The sequence below is a fragment of the Xenopus tropicalis genome, chromosome 6 (assembly GCF_000004195.4).
Source record: "Xenopus tropicalis strain Nigerian chromosome 6, UCB_Xtro_10.0, whole genome shotgun sequence".
Taxonomy (NCBI): domain Eukaryota; kingdom Metazoa; phylum Chordata; class Amphibia; order Anura; family Pipidae; genus Xenopus; species Xenopus tropicalis.
The window spans coordinates 62,962,171-62,977,851 of NC_030682.2; the positions used below are offsets into that span (position 1 = coordinate 62,962,171).

The 15,681-nt window shown below is 36.6% G+C and overlaps 1 protein-coding gene across 1 annotated transcript in view; it reads right to left on the reverse strand.

The window, feature by feature from the left end:
- The window catches only part of pou6f2 (POU class 6 homeobox 2), a 183,232-nt gene that overhangs the window by 108,245 nt on the left and 59,306 nt on the right, over positions 1-15,681 (reverse strand). The window lies entirely within an intron of this gene.

A 15,681-nucleotide genomic window follows, 5' to 3' on the forward strand; every position in this document is an offset into this window, starting at 1 on the left:
TGTACCTGATCCTCACCAAGCTGCATAAATCCATATTGGTGGCAAAAAGTCGGCGCCGGATTTGTAATCCGGGCACCCCGAGGCCACCCCCTGTCCGTCGCTCACCCCCCCCAGCGCATGCGCAGGGCTTTAGGCTAATATCAGACGAGGCGTAGGGTGGGTATTTTCGACAAGTGAAAAAACGATTGCCTTAAAATTCCGCCCTACGCCTCCTACATGTGCCTGCACCCGAATGAATGAGATACGCTCTGGTGCAGGCACATGTAGCGGAAATACGCATAAAAATGCAAGAGTTTAAAGTCTCGTGTTTTTATGCGTATATTGGCTACATGTGCCTGCACCCGAGCGGGTCTTATTCATTCGGGTGCAGGCACATGTAGGAAGCGTAGGGCGGAATTTTCAGCAAGCGTTTCAGCGGGATTTATTCAAGTATGGGGGTAAATTATTAATATATGTAGGCTCCTAGCGTAATTTCTGCAATTTTTCGTACTTTTTGCGACAATTTCGTACTTTGCAACAAAATTATCGCGAAAAAATCGTATTGTTGCACCGAGTACGAAAGATTTGGATTCATTCAAGCTTCGGTGTTGTGACTTTCCTTTGGCCAGGTTGGAGCTGCAGAGTGTCATTTATTCCTATGGGAGGCATCTAAAATCATGTACAGTAGGATCAAAGTCAGAATCCAGGATCCAGCCATTTACGATCGAAAATACGAAATTATTGCGACTAAACCGCTCAATGCGAGTTAAATAACGCAAACCACATCGCGTCTAAATTAACGCAAGTATCTTATAGTGAATCGTGCGTTAAGTCGCAAAAAATAAGAAGCGATAAAAATTTTAACGCATACTATAAATAGCGCTCGAAATATCAACCTTTAGTCAATCGGCCCCATACTTTGATAGAAAAAAAATATTTTTGATAGAAGAAAATATTTTGAACCCTTAATGCCTTATATGTTTTAAGGCATTGCATATCACAACTAGATATGGAAGTCATAGAAAGATATACAGCAGGAATCTTCTTGGCACACAGAGCAGGATTAACAATAATCCGGTTAGAAGGTCATCAAATGGAGACTTCAGAAAATGTTTAATTATCTAGCATTATGGATCATTTGAAAGGCAAACACAGTGAAAGTGCCTAAAAAAAAAAAAAAACTTTTTGTGTCCCTCTAGGGGTTATTCAGTATTATAATCCCCTTCAACCTTTTGATTAATGTTCACAGGGTCAGAACTATGAGCTTTACCAGACAGGGCCTGTCCCTTCTACTCTCAGTAGGGAGCCCACTCTTCACATTCATTCCCTGCCCATCTACTTCCACTCCTTGACCTTGTAGGTGAAGGAGAGCATTTTATAATTGCTACAGCAATGAACAGTGACCTTACATTTTCATGACTAAGGATTGCAAAGAAACATGGAGAACAGTTTTCAAGTAACCCATCTTATTGTGGAAATTAATATCTATCTCACTTCTTGTGTAAAAATTAAACTGGGTAAAATACATAGATTGTGCAAAATAAAAAAATGTTTTCAATATAGTTAGTTAGGCAAAAATGTAATCTATAAAGGCTGGAATAGGCAGGTGTCTAACATAATAGCCAGAACACTGCTTCCTCTTTTACAGCTCTCTAAGCTGTTAGAAGTCAATAACTATTAATCCATGACTTGAGGGTGGGGGGGATATGGAACATAACTGTTCAGTTTGCTTTTGACTCTGACCTGTGTGCTCACAAACTAACTGAACAGTTATGTCTATGTGCCCCCCCCCTAAAGTCACTGACTTACTAAGAGGTCAGAGAGCTGAAAGCAGGATTTAGTGTTCTGGCTATTATGTTAGACATTATGTCCACAGACTTATAGTCTAGATTAAATTTTTGCATATTAGAATTTATTTTTTATTGTGTGCATTCTATTCACTTTACCCAGTTTCATTTTTACACTGAACTGTTCCTTTAACATCTACAGCAGTGTGTCCCAAACCACATGGCCAAATAAAGAGGGAGTAAAGGATGATCATAAATATGTTATGAGCTAAAGCTTGCGACCAAAATATGGAAATCTATGACCTTATGGAACAAGGTCACTGTTTTTTCTCATTATACAGGTTGCAAGAACTGCCTTTATATAACTTCAGTTTAGTGTACAGTTGTTACTAACTATTACACAAAATTAGCATGATCCAGGTATGGGATCTTCTATCTGGAAACCCATTATCCAGATAGCTACACATTTTGGGAAGGACATCCCTGTAGACTCTATTTTCAGCAAATAATTAGCATTTTTAAAAATGATTTCCTTTTTTCTGTAATAATAATACAGTATCTTATACTAAATACTTATTTAGTGTTTAAATTACTTTTTATAGACTTAGGGGCACATTTACTAACCCACGAACGGGTCGAAATGAGTCCGATTGCGTTTTTTTCGTAATGATTGGTATTTTGCGATTTTTTCGTATTTTTTGCGATTTTTTCGGCGTCTTTACGAATTTTTCGTTACCAATACAATTTTTGCGTAAAAACGCGAGTTTTTCGTAGCCATTACGAAAGTTGCGTAAAATCTGGCGATTTTTCGGAGCGTTAAAACTTACGCGAAACTTCGCACCTTTTAAGTTTTAACGCTGCCAAAAAGGTGCAACTTTTCGCGTAAGTTTTAACGCTACGAAAAAATCGGGCGATTTTACGCAACTTTCGTAATGGCTATGAAAAACTCGCGTTTTTACGCAAAAATCGTATTGGTAACGAAAAATTCGTAAAGACGCCGAAAAAATCACAAAAAATACGAAAAAGTCGCAAAATGTTCGTTTTCAAGTCGGAACTTTTCCAATTCGGGTCGGATTCGTGGGTTAGTAAATCAGCCCCTTAAGGTATCAAAAACTAAATTATGGAAAGACCTCTTATCTGGAAAACCCCAGGTCCCGAGCATTCTGTATAACAGGTCCCTTGCCTGTATGTTATAACTGGGACATCATAAAGACATACATAAAATGTTATACACATATACTGTATCAGTGCCAAAAGGAAAAGCAGAACAAGAACATCCCAAGTCAAGTAAATAGTGCAGCAAGAGGCCTTTATTTTATTTATTTAAACACAAGATCTGGCAATTAGAAGAATATCCTTATCAGAGTAAAGGTTGCTTAAGTTTTCTTGACAGCCAAAGAGGATTTTTTCTTTTTAGGATGCTACATAAATTATTTAAATACACAAGAGTCTTCTGCATTTAAGTAAACAAAATAAGATGAGATGTTTATCAGATTCTAAAAAGAGCAGCCACTGGAGATGTTTTATTATTATTGCCCAAGCATTCTTTGCTACTTTTAAACCAGGCATGGTGCTCTTAAGCCAAAGAGGTGGCCTACATAACATATTATGCTGTACTGCATATCCGATAACCTTATTTGGCATTTTGCATTCATTGTGTAAATAATAAATGCAAAGCCTTCAACTTCTCATCATTTTAAATAGTTTACTCTACATTGAAAGGTAGTTTAAACAAGCTTTACGCTCTAAGGGATACCAATCCAAGGGGGAAATCCTCGTTATGGATTATGTGTCAGATTCGGAGGCGCTATAAGGTACCACTGGGGCTTTTTCAAGCTAAAATAAAAAGAAGAGAACTACCTTTCAAGATTTTGTTTTGTTTTATAGTCATTTGTAAACCCTTTCCTGTCTAGTGGTCAAAACAGGCAAAATTATAATTATAGTGTACACCAATCCTTGGAAAAGCACAGATGATGCTGCCTTGGACACATTCCTTAAGAATTTATACCTTTGCCAGAGGGCAGTTCAATGCTCAGTGATGTAAATAGCTGTCTCGCTTGGTTGAGAGGATAAACACCCTAACAAAGCAAATACTGAAGCAAAACATGGCTTCTTGCCTAGAATATCTGCTGTTTTACATACATAGAAATTGGTGCACCATTTGTGTACTTCTCATGATACATATGCTGACTGGCAACCATGAACTACACAGATGGCTTTATATAAAAGCAATACTGATCTGAAACTGGGCTTTACAAACCCAGTTGGTTTCAGGCAAACACTAAGCTTAGAAGCAAAACAGGACTTTTTACAGATTTTACTTTCAGCCACAAAGGCAACAGCAATATTACAGACCAAAAAATCAATTCTTTCAGTTGAAAGTTCTGAAAACCACTCAGAAATGGAAAATGCCTATCTGTCTTTAACCACACAAGTTTATTTTACTATCACTATCTTACCACAATCTTAAAATGGCAGAACCACACATTTATATTAATATAAACTAATAATTAGTAATTTGCTTAATATGTTTATTGTTGCTCTTCTTGTATCCTGAAGAAGCCCACTGTGCATACTTGTAATACTCCATTTGTATTACCATTAAAGATTTATTTCCTACTTACTTTCAAAAGAAAGGTCAGGAGCCATTTTATTGCAACTGCTTGCTTGCTCCTGTGTATTAGAGAATAGAATACATCTTTCAAATAATGGATTGAGGAATATAACAGAAATTTATTTTTAATGCCTGAAAAGATCCATCCAGTATGTCTGTATATAGGTTTTGTGATCTTTGGCTGTATTGTATTCATAAATAACATCAGGCTTTAATCCACATTTCTGTCCCTTTAGATAAAAAATATACTTAATTCAATTGGGCTCACGTAGAAAAGATGTATAAACAATATCTGAACTTCCAGATAAATATTAATGTATATTGTTTCTACATAAACATACTTTGTTCTACAGACTGAAAGGAAACCATGATAACCTGTCTCTGTTCACAGCCACTAGTTCCCCATCCACCTTAATGGCAATGACACGTTGAGATTTGTAGCCAGGGTTAAAAGAATCGCTACCACTGGCTACAAACCTCCCCGAAAATGTCTTTCCATTAAACATAACATTGAAATTGCTGCAAGTACAAAATATTTGCTTGCAGCAATCTGGCTTAATCGAGGGAAATTGCCTCCCCTTGCAATTTCCAGACTGCCGTCAGTAATATGTTTCACTCACGGCGATACCAATTTTAGTCTATGGCAAGGCATTTTCTGGGAGATTTGTAGCCAGCAGTAAACATTTTTTAACAATAGCTACAAATCTCCCCGCGTGTCATTGTCCTAAGCCTTACACACAATGCCGCCCCTTCCTTACTATATTCCAGTGTCAGAATCCATCACTTTACAATAGTACATGGAAAGGGTGGGGTTGCATTTGTTTGCATATAAGTATGTTGGGAAAATAGTACGAGTATCATGGGTTCCTTTCAATCTGTAGAAAAAAAATACATTTCTATTTATTTCTGGTGGTTCAGATACTGTTTATATAACTTTTATATATGCACCAACAGGATGAACTCATGTCAAAAGGGGGGGAGGGGTGTATAAGGCTAATTTAACAGTACATTGCTAGAATTGTTCTTATAAATAATACAAAAAAAATGTGTATAATGTGAACAAAACTGGCAGCTCTCATTTACACGGTAGAGCATAAATGCATTTTAGCTTTGCATAGCGTATGTAGTACACAGAGCATCAGAATGAGGATCATTACTAAACACAAGCTCTCATTTGCCCTTATTTTGCGTGTTCTGGTTATGTTAGTACCTAGGCATAAGCTATTCCTCTAAGTGAAACATCATTTTTATCATTACTGACATCGGTGCTCATTAAAATACATAAGTTAGACAGTGGATTTCCTCAGGCTCTGAAAGCTATTTCATGTTCCATGAAGGGGCTATACAAACGAACAGAGACGGCTTTCATTTGCTTAGAAACAAAAACAAAAAAAAAAAGAAAAGAAGAAATAACTAAAATTTTGGCTTGCAAAACAGAATGAAGGGGATACAATTAAATATAAACCACTGAAAACTTTTTTTTTTCTAATTGCGCAGAAGAATAAAAATAGACATGTTCTAAATATGCTGACTGGGTCTGTGTCAGAATCAGAAATACAGCTCCAGACACCATGCAAATAGCAGGATCATAAAGGAGCGTGTGATATTGTTCCTTAAGGGAATAATAGAGATATATGCATCTTGTATTGATCACACTTTGAAAATGAAAGTTACAGCATATCCTGAAAGATAAACCACCTGCACCACAAAAGTAGGATCTACTGGCATTCCATCTGAACTGCTGCCCACTCTAGGGGTATGAGGGTAATACATTTAAAGAAACAGTAACACCAAAAAATAAAAATAGCTTGGAAGTAATTAAAATATAATTTAGTGTTGCCCTGCACTGGTAAAAATGTTGCATTCATTTTAGTTTATATTTCAGTTTATATAAATAAGCTGCTGTGTAGACATAGGGGCAGCCATTCAAAGCTGGAAAAGGAGTAGATAAAAGATAAGCACTGTGGGATTTTATATAACTTTTTTCTGTTATCTTCTATGTAACCAGTACTTTTTCTCCTTTTTCAGACTGAAAAAAAAAAAGAAACAATAGTGTAGGGACCTATAGGATTAACAATCCCTATATCTTTAATCCCTACCTTCCTAGTTTCACTGCTCCTGTGCAGATGACCATGTATCTATTTTGCTATTAGCATAGTATGTGTTATTCCTGCCACACTTTAATAAAGTGTTTGGTGGGTGTTTTGGCCTGCATCTATTGAACCAGGTGGATGCTCGGGGAGGGCCTGGGAAAACGCTGAAAAGTGTTCGTAGTACCTCTAGTGAAGTCGGGGATCAGGAACCCCATAAATGAGGAATAGAGCAGATTTGGTAGCACTTTGAAGGAAAGTGAGATAGTCACTCTTAGTTAGTAAGAGTTGTTTTTTTGTACTCCAACCAGGAGAGACAGCAGGAGTAGACTCCTTAACAGGCTTTGCTGCCTTATTAAAGGGACTGCAGTAGTGACAAGGGTATCAGTCTGCTGTTGGAATCTGGGCCATTTAAGCCTAAGGACATAAGTCTACTTAACCCAGCTGGTCCTCCACAGTGCTGCACCATTCTGATTTTGCTGACACCTTGTGCCTTTTTATGCTTGCCATTCCATTTACATTGTGAGTATTGATTACCCTGTATTGCATTGTCTTGGACAATAAGTTATTAGTTCTAGTTTGCTGCAAAAGAACTCTTGGCATGCTTCTTTTACATCACTATTATACATTTCACAATGGAAGGTGTAGTACAACAACACCATCCATAAACACTCTTCCATATAGTGAAGGTCCATCCTAAGAGAGTCCCATGCTCTAACCTAACTAGCTAGACAAGGTCTGTTACAGCCAAAAAGGGATTACAATAGTAAAAAGAATAAAGGCTTTGGGGTACAGGTTTATTAAACATTTTTAATTTAATTTTGTGCAGTAGTGATAGTTTTCCATTTAAATAAAATTCTGGTACAGGTGGTAAAAACCAAGTATACTGACAAACAAAACAATTTTTATATATCGGCCTCATAAAAATATCCTTTAATTATCCCACTCACAGTTTATGCTGTACATTCATTTTTTCAGCTGCTTAAGCCTAAGCTGCCTTGGCCTATATTAAACATACTATAAACATATTTAAACAATAGCGCCAAATAGTCAGCTGGAGCTGACTTTAATGCTACCTATAGTACTAAAAATTCATTTCATTTTTTTGTTATATTATGTTCTTTGTAGTGCAAGGCCTTGCTGCAGATGGGAAAAGAGCAACAATTGTTTTATTTCTACAAAAAGACAACGCCGGTTTTATAATCTTACCATGCCTTCTTGCTTGAAATGTTTGCTTTTATGAGGTTATGTTGCTACAGGCCACTTATAAAACCTGCTGTGTGTACATACAGTACAGTAAGCACTTTAAATCCAGTGACACGAACATTTTATAAAATCCCAAGACATTAATCATAATATAATAATTTCTGCCTGCCCAAATACATTAAAATGTATTTAGTTATTTTGACTGATTTTGTGGTGCTCATATGAAATGTATGCTACCGGGTGGTATGCTTCATTTAAATGTATGTTGCCCTTCCAAAAATTAGATAGAGCCTGCCAGTTGCCTGCTAGTTGATTGTTTTACAGGATGGTGTGAGTTTCACTAATTCCAGAAAGCAGGATCTTGGGTTTAAGTGATAAGTAATCTCTACATTCTGAAGCAAAGTACTACACTGATCACATTTTTCTTTCTCCAGATGATACAGCTATGAGGCCCAGAGTTTTCGATAAGTCCTGGATGATTGTGCCATAAATCATATTGCAAAAATCAACAATAAACCTTTGAACCATGTACTGTTCACTGGACCTGCACTAAAGTAAAGGCCACATGAATTGTTTTATAGATAGAATTGCTTACAATATTCCAACAGATATAAAAAAAACAAAACAAAATGCAATGCCAAAATATAAATTAGCATCAAAGCAACTGAAGCAGCAGTAATGATTACTGCCAACATTTGGCCCCATTCTTTCTTTCTAGGAGACATCAAAATTGGAAACTCCTATTTATTGTAATGTGCATATCCATAGACAAAACATAATGATGGGTTGGTACCAGTTCGTCTTCGCCAAAAAGTTTGCAAAAATGCAAAAATTTGCACAATGCATTGAAGCCACACAACATTTTTTTTCATCCATTGGAATCTATGGGCACTTTTTGTGACAAAATGCTTATCACTAGCCTGTAACCTGCCTGCCTGCAAGAAGCTGTTTAATAAAGTGTGCCTGGTTCTTTGTATCCCTGTGCATTATGTCTGCTTCTTCAAGTAAAGGCTGGTCATACGCTTGACTGTAATGGGTGTCTGCCAGCCACAGGTAGCCCAATTCCAATGCATCTGTAACTTCTACACCATAGGTTCATAGGTAAGGAACGTTCATTAATTAGTCAACCTGAAGAAGGGTGTTGACCAAATGTTATGCAGGCCTCCTTGCTTTTAACACAGGCACAAAACCTTTACCTCTTCCTTAAGCAGAATCACCATGGGGATCATTATTTTTGTTTTCATTATGGTTACCCCTGGGCCCATGATACCCAGGAGGTGGAGAACCTAGGGTTACTATAGATGTGAAGCCATTTCAGGCATAATTATACATGCCACATTTTCTCATACATTACCTTGATCATTGCCTTAAACAACAAATGTCAATGAAGACAAAATGCCAAAATGTTTCCTTTATGTTAGTTTTACAAAGCAATCTACTTTATTTAAGTTGTCAACTTGTCATGACATGTATTTGATACTATCTTTGTGGTTATGCACATTTATTTAGCAGTGTGAGTTAAAGTATAGAACATTTTGGCAGGGACAAGCTAAAGAAACTATTGCGGTAATGTAATATAAGGAGCAAAGTTTGCTACACGTCTTATCACCTATAGCAACCAATCAGCGGATAGCATTTACTGGTCACCTATTTAAAAGCAAGCATCATATTATCATATTGGTTGTTATGGGTTACTGCTACTGGGCAAACATTGTGCCTTATATTACATTTGGGAATATATTGTATAAATATATATATATATATATATATATATATATATATATATATATATATATATATATATATATATATATATATATATATATATATAACAATACAAGTAAAGCCCTTACTGATACTTTCCCACCGTTCATAACTTCCAAAATCATTCCTTTTGCTCTGCAGAAATAGTTTAAATACAGAGGCAGCACTCTTAGGGGCCCATTTACTTACTCACGAACGGGCCGAATGCGTCAATTGCGTTTTTTTCGTAATGATCGGTATTTTGTGATTTTTTCGGAAAATTATCGAGACTTTTTCGTTACCAATGCGATTTTTGCGGAAAACGCGAGTTTTTCGTAGCCATTCCGAAAGTTGCGATTTTTTCGTAGCGTTAAAACTTGCGCAAAACGTCGCGCCTTTTAAGTTTTAACGCTACGAAAAAAGCGCAACTTTTCGCGCAAGTTTTAACGCTACGAAAAAATCGCAACTTTCGGAATGGCTACGAAAAACTCACGTTTTTTCGCGCAAATCGTATTGGTAACGAAAAAGTCGCGATAATTTCCGAAAAGTCGTAAAGGCGCCGAAAAAATCGCAAAAAATACGAAAAAGTTGCAAAATGTTCGTTTTCCAATCGGAATTTTTCCAATTCGGTCGGAATTCGTGTCTTAGTAAATCAGCCCCTTAGTATAAGGAATATTGCATTACAGTATTACATAATATTCATTACACCATGGAATATTAAAAGCTAATGAATATAAAAAGCTGACACTATGGGGCTGATTTACTAACCCACGAATTCGAATCCGAATTGGAAAAATTCCGATTGAAAAACGAACATTTTGCGACTTTTTCGTATTTTTTGCGATTTTTTCGGCGCCATTACGACTTTTCGGAAATTATCGCGACTTTTTCGTTACCAATACGATTTGCGCGAAAAAACGCGAGTTTTTCGTAGCCATTCCGAAAGTTGCGATTTTTTCGTAGCGTTAAAACTTGCGTGAAAAGTTGCGCTTTTTCCGTAGCGTTAAAACTTAAAAGGCGCGACGTTTTGCGCAAGTTTTAACACTACGAAAAAAATCGCAACTTTCGGAATGGCTACGAAAAACTGGCGTTTTTCCGCAAAAGTCGTATTGGTAACGAAAAAGTCGCGATAATTTTCCGAAAAAAACGCAAAATACCGATCATTACGAAAAAAACGCAATCGGACGCATTCGGCCCGTTCGTGAGTAAGTAAATGGGCCCCTATGGGTGCTTCCCCTGTCCTTTAATTTTTTCTGCAGAACAAAAGGAATGCTTTTGGAAGTTATGAGATATGCAAGCATGAGCATGAGGGTTTGTAAGTAGCCATTTGTAGCAGCATATGGTAAAGAGGCCCTTGCACGTGGAGGAGAACCTTTATACAGCAAAATGCTGTATAAAGGTTCTCCTTCAAGTGCAAGCACCTTATTAAAAACAAAGAGTTCACACACTTTTTATCACTTTTTATGACTTTGGTGATTTTTTATACAATCATATTTTTACAACAATACTGCCCAAGGTCCTTTCTGTTATTGTTTCTTTTCTTTAGCCTTTGGTACTGTTCTAGACTAGACAGTTCCTATTATTGCATTATATTCAATAAAGATTTTTTTGCACTAAGGGATCTTACACACAAGCATTTGCTCTTGCATTCTCCCTGTGGTGGCTCTTTTATGTGTCCCAACATAGGAAATGCATGGGTTAATGCAGTCCATGTATGAAGTTGCATTCTACCTGCATTTGGCAGTTCTTTGCAGCACAGTAAGTACAGATACTGTAGGAAAGCATGCATTGCACTCTTACATTCCAATTTGTGCCTGTATGTGACACAAACCACTTAGATTGTAAGCTCTACGGGGCAGGGACCTCCTTCCTACTGTGTCTCATACACCATTGCACTTATTCCCTGTGCATGTTTATATATTTATTGTATGTATTTATTATAACACTTGTCCTCCTTGTGTGTGATTTTGTAAGATTGTACAGCGCTGCGTACCCTTGTGGCGATTTATAAATAAAGTTATACATACATTTCCTTGTGTTACAAGTGGGACACATAAAAGACACACTGGAGGGGAATGCATGAGCGAAAGAGCCCTAGGCTCTTTATCAATGTTATTCTTTCACTAATTGGTTTTATTATTATAATAAAGCCTCATTCTGGAGCATGGAGAAGAAAACTAAGCTAAAAAAGGCATTGTTGCGAAGTCTCCAGGTATCAATGAAATCAGCCCTTTCTACATTCTTGTCATTCCCTTCCAGATAAACTACAATGCCTTGAAGCAGATTGCCTCCATAGACTTCTTAATGTCATAATCTGACATGAAGAATTCTATGACAGGAAAATTCAGATAAGAGAGACCTAGATGCTGTGTTTACTGACAACTAAACTACTGGGTAAGCCCATCCGCTTCAAGCACCAAACTCCAGCTTATTAATAAGAATAAAAGGGTCTCTGAAATATGTTCAAGTAATTGTTTTGAATGGCAAATGACATAGAAACCATCCAGCACTTTAAAATTAATACACAATTATTTAATTCAGTTATACTGAAACACTTTTATCTTCACAGTTAATTGTGGCACTGGTATTCTTGAAACTTCAAACTACATATTGCCTTGTATCTACCTTATATGATTATTACATAATGTGATTAACCTGTCTGTTGTATAACTCACCAGTATCTGCTACAAAACTGCAGTTATTTCTCCATTTGCAAATTACAGTAGTTACCTTTGAAGGCATATTATATTTCATGTTATATACCAAGCCTGGATATCTTTAATACTACAGTTGCAAGCCTTTAAGGATAATAAGATAATGGTGATGAAGTCCTACTTTCATGTGTTAGATACCATCTTTGTCAGCCAGATTAGAGCAAAACATCATACATCAGTGAAACTTAAAGTAATATTTACATCAAAATAAGTATTCAGCAGTTAAATGACAAGATGGCAGAACTCAACTGAATAGTATGTCAGGCTGGTAATCAGTATATCCTATAAGAGCAAGTGCATAATTACAAATCAAAGCCAAATACAGTTTGGGAGAGCTGGGAAAATGTCTGTGGCTGGCAGAAATGTATGCAAATTGGCCTTTAAGGCCCTTTAAATAACATAAACAAAACCAAAATATGAAATTAAACATAAATCCATTTTTTTGCAATTTCTATTAAATACTAAAGTGTGTTTTTGTTTTGTTCTTTATTCTTTCACCGGTGTTATTAAATATTTCCCAATGTTACATAACTAAAAACAAATGCAGTAACTGTAACTTTTATCCAGAATGCTTAGGACCTAAGTTTTTCTTAGGACCTAAAGGTGGCCACACACGTGGCGATCTGACGATGTTTCGTGCGACCATCGCACAAAACATCGTCAGATCCACCACACACTGTTCAGGGCTGAAACAGCAGATAAGGAGGTAGAAACAATAGGATTTCTACCTCCTTCTGCCGATTCAGCCCTGACGGCAGATTTTGGTCAGGCGCCTTCTATGGCGCCCGATCAAAATTTTCTAACCTGGCCGATCGGCGAGTCGACCGATATCAGCAGCTTCCTGCGATATCGGTCGACTCGCCGACATGCCATACACGCACCGAATATCGTACGAAACGAGGTTTCGTACGATATTATCGGTGCGTGTATGGCCAGCTTTAGACCTAAGTCTTTCCAGGAAAAAGATCTTTCAGTACCTACTGCCATAGCTACAAAGTCACAATATTGTTGCAATTGAATTGAAAGTTCAGTAACTCCAGAACATTAAAGTTCCCTAATAGTATTTGCCCATAAATCACAATAATTCATCTGCACTGCCTGATCCCCTGAGTATGTGTGGCCTGTTGGGAGGCCATTCGATCATTCAATCCTGGTGGACTGAAAATTATATATACTAAGAGAAAATTGTAATCAGCCAGCCAGATGAAAGTAAATGGAAGCCCTATTGTTCCAAAGTCAATGGAACAACACAAAGGTGTCCATGTATGCATATTGCCTTTTGTGCTTATAATTTTGCTAAAACATGGTGTTAGCAAGGAAAACTAAGCAGACAGAATGGGCAAAAGTTGCCAACTTCACATTACAATAGCAACAACTTAGATTAACATATTGTGTGTATGTGAAAAATTAGATACATGTAAAGGTACATAGCACAAGGCAATGGCACACACCAACTGGTTATCATACAACTAACCAAAAAGAAAAGGGGCACATAAGACTAAAATGTAAATTCACTCAGCAAGTTAAAATAGTGGTCCAGGTGCACCAGACTCTCAGCATAAGGAGTAGCAGTCTCCTAACAGCAACAAAATAGACATTCAGGCACAAGGATCACAAAAGAAAAATGTTAAAAAAAAGTCTTTATTTAAACCACATTAAAATAGTCAGAATCTCCATATGCCCTACACGTCCCATGCCCCAAGGGCACTTAATCATAGGCTGTCACACAAACCAACCATTTGCTTTTTGCCTCTGGGCCAGCTACACCAAATGAGCACCAGCTTCACCAGGAAGGACACTAACTGATACAGAATATGCATATAATATATGGAAGAATGCAAGCTTTCAAGGTTCACCGTTAAAGCAAAGATAAACAACAAAAAATCTGTGAAGTTCTTCATCAGATTGCGGATCTTTAAAAAAAAAAAAAAAAAGAAAGAAAAAAACTCATGAAGTTCAGTATTAAAAGTGCATCAAAAGAATTGGGTTAATAGCATTCTAGATTGGTCATTGAAGTGAGCCGGCAAGTGCCTTTGCATTATGGATTCTATAATAGATAAGCAGAATGAATTCATGACGTATTGACTTCCATCCCTTTATGTTTATTTATAATACTCTATATACACACATAAGCAAAAACAAGCAGAGGGACGCATTTTTATAATGCCCGTTTCTTCATTAAGATTTTATAATCTACCTCCGCTAAAAAGCCTCTTCCTTCACTTTGTTATGTCTGCTTTTACACAATGCTGTTTCTGCATTATTTTAATCTCTGCTCTCCTACTTTACATGCACTCTCAAATTTTAAACAAGTAAAATTTGTGCATTAGCTTGCCCTTTTTCATTTATGATTTATGACTGACAGGTTCCTTGCTGCAAGTTAATGGTATGAGAGAGACATTATTTTAAACATTAAAGTGAAAACCATTTACAAGTATGATATAAAAAAGCTCTGTTGACATTAAACTTTAAAATAGCCACAAGGTGAAGCCAAGATGCAGTTCACCCAACAGGTGTAAATAAAACTAGATACAAATAGAAGTAATAATAGGAAAAAAAACTCAAAACATAATTTTTAATCAAATACAAATAACCTACAGCCATAAATTCAAAATCTCTGTATGTATTCTGTAATGAGTAGGGGATTACGGAAGGAAATTAAACCAGAGAATTACTGGGCTGGGCTACAAAACCCACATCATGGGCAGTTATTATTTTATGTCTCTTTATAGGACAACCACTATATAGAAGAGGCCCAAATTGTGACCAACCAAACATTTTTTATATCATTCTCAGCAAACTATGTCACCAAACTATGTTTTTTAATAGCATTTTAAAAATATCCCAATAAATTATATTGGGATATATATTGAATCAACATTTTACTACAGGTATGAAACTCATTATCCAGAAAGCTCTGAATTATTGCAAGGCCAACTCCCATAGACTTCATTTTAATCAAATAATTCTAATTCAATTAAAAATGGTTCCTTTTTTCTCTGTATCCCAACTATGATATAATGTATAATTATTGGAGGCAAAACAATTGTATTGGGTTTAATTAATTTTTAAATGATTCTTAGTAGACTTAAGGTTTGATGATCCATATTATGGGAGGACCCCTTATCCAGAAAACCCCAGGTCCTAAGTATTCTGGAATAAAGGTCCCATACCTCTACTTTATTATAATAAGCAATATAGGGGTCATATACTACTTGCAAGACAGGGTGCAAAAGTTGGATGCAATCTGCCATATATTTTCCACCTTATGTCCTTCCCTGCATTTAGAAAAATTGCTGTAGGCCTCACTCTTTCAAAATGGATAGCAGAGAATCAAATTTCTCTTAGAAATACAAAACTGTCTGCATTGTATTTATGATGGGCTGTTGAGGACAGAAGCAGTTTTTGAATGAGCCCTAAGGGACATGCTTTGTACCCCTTAGTGCTTTTGCACTTCTGTCTGTGGTCACAATAAATGTACATTTTGCATTTGACATTCACCGCTATCAATAGTAGATAGTGTTAGACCAAGAAAACATATGCCCAAA